Source organism: Camelus dromedarius, chromosome 6 (assembly GCF_036321535.1).
Source record: "Camelus dromedarius isolate mCamDro1 chromosome 6, mCamDro1.pat, whole genome shotgun sequence".
Classification (NCBI taxonomy): Eukaryota; Metazoa; Chordata; class Mammalia; order Artiodactyla; family Camelidae; genus Camelus; species Camelus dromedarius.
This window is the reverse complement of record NC_087441.1, coordinates 47,858,838-47,865,116: the sequence shown is the minus strand read 5'-3', so window position 1 is coordinate 47,865,116 and position 6,279 is coordinate 47,858,838. Positions and strand designations below refer to the sequence as shown.

Sequence of the window (6,279 nt, the reverse complement as noted above, 5' to 3'; positions counted from 1 at the left end):
TATTCCTTTTCATATTCTTTTTCATTATAGGTTACTACAAGATATTGGATATAGTTCCCTGTGTTGTACAGAAGAAATTTGTTTTTTAACCTATTTTATATATAGTAGTTAATATTACAAATCTCGAAATCCCAGTTCGTCCCTCCCTGCAACTATAAATTTGTTTGCTATGTCTGTGAGTGTTTCTGTTTTGTAGATAAGTTCATTAGTATCTTTTTTTTTTTCTTTTTAGATTCCACATATGAGTGATATCATATGGTATTTTTCTTTCTCTTTCTGGCTTTCTTCACTTAGAATGACGGTCTCCAGTTCCATTCATGTTGCTGCAAATGGCATTATTTTATTATTTTTTATGACTGAGTAGTATTCAATTGTATAAATATACCACAACTTCTTTATCCAGTCATCTGTTGATGGACATTTAGGTTGTTTCTATGTCTTGGCTATTGTAAATAGTGCTGCTATGAACACTGGGGTGCATGTGTCTTTTCAAATTAGAGTTCCCTCCAGATATATGCTCAGGAGTGGGATTGTTGGATCATGTAGTAAGTCTATTTTTAGTTTTTTGAGTAATCTTCAAACTGTTTTCCATAATGGCTGTACCAAACTACGTTCCCACCAACAGTGTAGGAGAGTTCCCTTTTCTCCACACCCTCTTCAGCATTTATTGTTTGTGGACTTTTGAATGATGGCCATTCTGACTGGTGTGAGGTGATACCTCATGTAGTTTTGATTTGTATTTCTCTGACCATTAGCGATATTGAGCATTTTTTCATGTGCCTATTGGCCATTGTATGTCTTCATTGGAGTATCGCTTGTTTAGGGCTTCTGCTTGTTTTTGGATTGGGTTGTTTGTTTTTTCTGTTATTAAGTTGTATAAGCTGTTTATATATTCTGGAAATTAAACCTTTGTCAGTCGCATCATTTGCAAATATTTTCTCCCATTCTGTAGGTTGTCGTTTTGTTTTGCTTATGATTTTTGCTGTGCAAAAGCTTATAAGTTTAATTAGGTCCTGTTTGTTTATTTTTGCTCTTACTCCTATTGCCTGGGTAGACTGCCCTAAAAGAACATTGCTAAGATTTATGTCAGATAATGTTTTGCCTATGTTTTCTTCTAGGAGATTTATAGTGTCTTGTGTTATGTTTAAGTCTTGAAGCCATTTTGAGTTTATGTTTGCGTATGGTGTGAGGGAGTGTTCTGACTTCATAGATTTACATGCAGCTGTCTAGTTGAGAAGATCAGAAGCTTTGAAGTCAGATGTACTCTGGGTTTAGATTTTACTTCTTATTTAGTGTTGTAAGTTACAATTTTTAAAAGAATTATATTCATGGTTGTTTTTCATTAAAAACCTCAGAAGCCACAGAGACATGCTTGTGTGAAAGATTCTAAGGTGGCCTCATGATGCCCAGTACATTCTGGCATAAATGCCTCTGTGGGATTCCCGCCCCTTGAGTGCATTTAGAACCTGTGACTTTCTTATAAACAATAAATGCAGCACAGATGATGGATGTCATTCCTGTGACTACATTACATTATAAAAGATTCGGTCTTGCTAGCAGACTCTCTCTAGAGACTGTCCTTTCTGGCTTGATGAAGTAAGTGGCCATGCTGGGGAAGTCCACGTGGCAAGGAGCTGTAGGTGGCCTCCAGGAGCTGAAATTAGCCAACAGCCAACAGCCAGCAAGAAACCAGGGCCCTTGGGGTTCTGCAAGCACAAGGAAGTAAATTCTGTCAACCATCTAAGTGACCTTGGAAATATTCTTCCCCAGTCAAGCCTCCAGATGAGAATGTGGGCCAAAGGGCACCTTAATTTTGGCTTTGTGAAACTCTAAACAGAGGACCTAGTTAAGCCATGCCTGGACTCCGGACCCAGCAAAATTATGAGATAATCATTGTGTGTTATTTTAAGCCATGAAGTTTGTAGTAACTAATACAACTTTTATGCGTTGTTCAGATATTCAACATATTAGTACATTTAGTGTCATCCCTTCTTTGATAAACTTTGTGTTGACTATTGCTGCCCTGTTGCATTCTGATTTTTTTCTTCCTTATCCCTTCACATACATATTCTTGCCTCGATCTTCATTGCAGAGTCTCCACGAGACAAAAACTATAATGAAATGGTGCCCCAAGATCAGCCACAGGTCTAGGCTCCATGGGACTTACAGCTGCATTTCTGCTTCATAGACTATGTGTCTGAGATCTGCAGGCTTCATCCCTGCAGGGCCTTTGGGATCTTCTCTTGCCAAAACCTCTGTGGCTGGACAAAGTAACAGTCAACTCAGCTTGCATAACTCAAGTTGCAACTGCAGTGTGAGCAATACTTAGGGTAAAGAACTAGGAGCAGTTAAGTACGAAACCAGGTCTCATTTAATCTACTTGTCTTGGGAGAGCTTTAATTTGAGGCTTCCAGGCTCTTCCTTTTTCTTTTCTTTTGATATCAGCTAGCTCCTCCTCAAGCCTCAACCCTTGAGGTTTATGTACGTGCTTGCTGATTGCCCCTACTTCCAGGTAGGAATCCAGCCTGGCTTGTTAACCACCCCCCATCTTCCTTTATTCCTGCCTTCCTCTTATTCTTCCTTCTTTCCTTCCCTCTTTTTTCTATGCTTCTTTCATTTTTTTAATCCCTGTATAATTCTCCACAATTCTCTTTTTGTATATCCTTTACTTTCTTTTTATTAATCTAAAATTTTTAATTGTACAAGTAATACATTAATATAATATCATATACTAGTGTGTACTGTATGGCATCAAACTACGTTTGTCAACTCTTTTTCAGACCAAAAAAATAACTTGGAGCTTGTTTCTTTTTTCATATATATAAAAATATGAATATATAATTACATTTGAAATGCATATGTATATAATCATTCTTTAAAAGTACTGCATAATATTGTCATATTATTAGTATCACAATGTTTTCATCCCCTTAACTATTTATGTTGTTTCTAATATTCTGATATTATAAGCAAATGCTGAATGCATGGTTCCTTTGGACACATAGGTGATGATCTCCCTAAAGTAGATTAGATACTGGAAGTGGAACTCTGAGTATGTCTATTTTGTTTTTTTATTTTACTTTTGTATTGAGGTGTAATTGACATACCACAGTCTATTAGTTTCAAGTATGCAACATAATGATTTTATATTTGTATGTATTGTAAAACAATCACCACAATAAGTCTAGTTAACATCTGTCTCCTTACATAGTTACAGAATTTTGTTTTCTTTTGATGAGAACTTTTAAGATCTACTCTCTCACCAACTTTCAAACATACAGTACTGTATCATTAACTATAGTTGCCATGCTGAACATTACCACCTATGTCCATTTAAATTTTATTAATGACTGACTAAGTGTTCTCCCAAGTGGCTGTGCTGCATACACTCCTACCAGCTGTGTAGGAGAGAGCTCCTTTGTGCACAGGCCCTACTGACACTCGATATCATGTGACTTTAAAATTTTTCTCTAGCTTTCCTATTTCTTTTCTCCTTTTTCTCATCCTCTTCCTCCTTTTCTCTCCCTCTCTCGTTTTTCCCAGCTCTTGTTCCCTCTCTCAGTTTTCTTTGCTCTTTTGTTTCCTCATCCTCTTTTGCTTTTTTATTCATAATTTTTTAATTTTGAAAATTTAATTTATAATATGGTGTATTACTTAAGATTGTGAAAATATCCGCCAGCAAATGTACATTTACAAAATCATTGTCAAAGGCTGCAGCATATTCTACATCACTGTCCCACCATACTTTTAAAAATTGAGGTTAAACACCCATAACATAAAATTACTCATTGTAAAGTGTATAATTCAGTAGCATTTAGTACATTCACAATGTTATACAGCCACTATCTTGTCAAATTCCAAAATATCTTCATAATCCCAAAAGAAATGGGTATGGGTACCCTGCACTCATAAAGCAGTCACTCCCCAATTCTCCCTTCTCCCAGCCCCCAATGACCACTAATCTGATTTATTCTGTATAGATTTACCTATTCTGGATATTTCATATAAATGAATTCATACACTGTGTAACCTTGTATGTCTAGTTTATTTCACTTTGCATAATGTCTTTGAGGTTAATTCATGGTATGGCATGTATCAGTACTTCATTCCTTTTTATGGCTGAATAATGCTCTATTGAATGGATATGCCACACTTTTTTTATCCACTCAGCAGTTGAAAATTTAGATAATTTCGACCTCTTGAATATTGTGAATAGTGCTGTGATGAACATTAAGAGTATAAGTTTTTGTTTGAATATGTTTTCAGTTCTTTGGGGTCTATACCTAGTAGAGGAATTGCTGGGTCATATGGTAATTCTATGATTAACTTTTTGAGTAAGTACCAAACTGTTTTCTATAGCAGCTGTATCATTTTACATTCCTACCAGCAAAGTATGAGGATTCTTGTTTCCCTACATTTTTGACAACAGTGGTTATTTCTTGTTTGTTTGTTTGTTTTTTTTAATTATAGCTATCTTAACAGGTATGATGTGGTATCTTGTTGTTTTGATTGCATTTCCCAGTGATTAATGATACTGAACATGCTTTTCTTGTGTTTTTTGGCAATTTGTATATCTTCTTTGGAGGAATGTCTACAAGTCCTTAACTTATTTTTAAATTGGGTTGTTTGTCTTTTTTCTTGTTGAGTTATAAGGGTTCTTTATATATTCTGGGTTTCAGATATGTGATTTTCAAAAATTTCTCCCATTTTTTGGGTTGTCTTTTTACTTTTTTGATAATGTTCTTTGATGCACAGAAGTTTTTAATTTTGATGAAATCCAATTTATCTATTTTTTTCCTTTGATGCTTATGCTTTTCGGCAGTATCTAAGAATCCATTGCCAGATCCAAGGTTATAAGGATTTACTCATATGTTTTCTTCCCAGAACATTATGGATTTACCTCTTGTGTTTACATTGTTGATCCATTTTGAATAAATTTTTGCATGTATTGTGAGATAGGAGTCCAACTTCATTCTTTTGCATGTAGATATCCAGTTATCCCAGCATTATTCGTTGAAGAGTTAATTTTTTTTTCCATTGAGTAGTTTTGGCACCTTTGTCAAAATTTCTGGATTTTAAATTCTATTCCATTGAACTTTTACATCGGTACCACACACTGTGTGATTATTAATAACTTTCTCTTCAGGTAAGTTTTGAAATCAGGAAGTGTAAGTCTTCCAGTTTTGTTTTTCCTTTTCAAGATAGTTTTGGCTATTTAGGCTCCACTGAAATTCCATTTGAATTTTCTGATCATCTTTTCCATTTCTACAAAAAAGGTCATTGGGATTTTGATTGAGATTATAATGGAGCTGTACATCACTTTGGGTATTACTGCCATATGAACAAGGTTGAGTCTTTCAGTACATGAACATGAAATAGTTTTCATTTATTTAAGTCTTCATGAATTTCTTTCAGCAATGTTTTGTAGTTTTCAGTGTACAAATGTTGTACTTTCTTGGTTAAATGTATTCCTAACTCTTTTGCTCTCACTCTCCAGCTATCCTTTTTCATTTTCCCTTTTTTTCTTATTGTTATTTTGTCTCAGAAGCTGAACATTCCTCCCATTTAAATACCAAATCCATTACACAGCTTTACGTCAAGCACTTCTTCAGAGTTGTTTAAACTCCACCTCCTTACTTTTCCTGAGATTTTCTCATAGAAAGTCTTTGAGCTTCTCTTCTCTGTGCACATGTCAGAATCAAGGCTGTCAGAGCTGCTTTCAGAATTGAAAGTGCCAAAAGAGTGCCAATGTTTTTAGGTGGATAGGATCCCAGCAGGCCTTAGGGCAGCAAGATGGGGGCTGAGGATTTGGCAGGAGAACAGAAAACCTTTTGAGATGCACTCCTGCAGAGTGCCTGTCTTGACTAGGTCTCCCTCAGCATTCAGGAAAAACCTCAGTCATCTCTGTCGCTGTCTGAAACAAGTGCTGTATCCTGTGTCTAGGTTGTTCTTTAGTTTGTTTTTGGCTTTTTCCCTTTGCTTTCACAAAGCTTTGTGAGCCATCTCCATTTGAACATGCTCCCAGAGTCAGTCCCTTGAGAGATTTGAGAGCTTCCAGCTTTTAGGTGAAGGTCACATCTTAGGGAAGAAGGCTGCACTTTTATCCACCCAGAAGCCCTTAGTCTCTGTTTAACAGCAGGAATACCTGCTTGGAGAAGATTAGGGGATCTCTGAAGCATTAAAAATTCTTATGAGTTTAGTGAACACTGGTTAGGAGAGCCTCTGGTTAGTTTAGAATTTCACTGCTTCTGAACATACATCTTGAGATATTTCCTGAAA

General features: G+C 35.8%; 1 long non-coding RNA gene across 2 annotated transcripts in view; it reads left to right on the top strand.

The window, feature by feature from the left end:
• Positions 1-6,279, top strand: part of LOC105097137 (uncharacterized) — a 168,611-nt gene that overhangs the window by 33,073 nt on the left and 129,259 nt on the right. The gene's annotated exons all lie outside the window — the stretch shown is intronic.